The 424-nt window shown below is 18.2% G+C and overlaps 1 non-coding gene across 1 annotated transcript; it reads right to left on the bottom strand.

The window, feature by feature from the left end:
- Positions 1-213: 213 nt before the first annotated feature.
- On the bottom strand, positions 214-305 carry LOC149526323 (small nucleolar RNA snoR8a). The gene has a single exon (XR_016352122.1). It is a non-coding gene; the product is annotated as a small nucleolar RNA snoR8a (small nucleolar RNA).
- Positions 306-424: the final 119 nt, after the last annotated feature.

The raw sequence follows: 424 nt of genomic DNA on the forward strand, positions 1-424 counted from the left end.
AATCAAATTCTACTAAATTTAAATTTAAATTATTAATTTAGATCCATAAAAAAATTATTAATAAAATAAGATAGAACAAATATTTACAGTTATATTTAACTTTATCAACCATAAATATAGTCTTTAATCTAGGAAATTTCTACTTAAAAAACATAACTTAAAATATTAAACAAAATAAAAAACATAAAAAATAAATAAATAATTGAAATGGTAGAACTTAGATTCTATGGCCGTAATAAGAGGTTTGTCATGTCCAAATTAAGCAAGTCATAATGAGGAATTACTTTTATAATCATTGTTATCTTCATATCTTTGTTTTTCATTTTTTAAAACAAAAAACTAAATCAAAATTTTTTGCTTATTTGCCTTTAGATCAAGTTAAAACTAAGTTAAATAAATTTCAAATTTTCATAGTATTATAAAT

Source organism: Theobroma umbraticum, unplaced genomic scaffold, assembly GCF_002168275.2.
Source record: "Theobroma umbraticum cultivar Fairchild unplaced genomic scaffold, ASM216827v3 scaffold_2.0, whole genome shotgun sequence".
Lineage (NCBI taxonomy): Eukaryota > Viridiplantae > Streptophyta > Magnoliopsida > Malvales > Malvaceae > Theobroma > Theobroma umbraticum.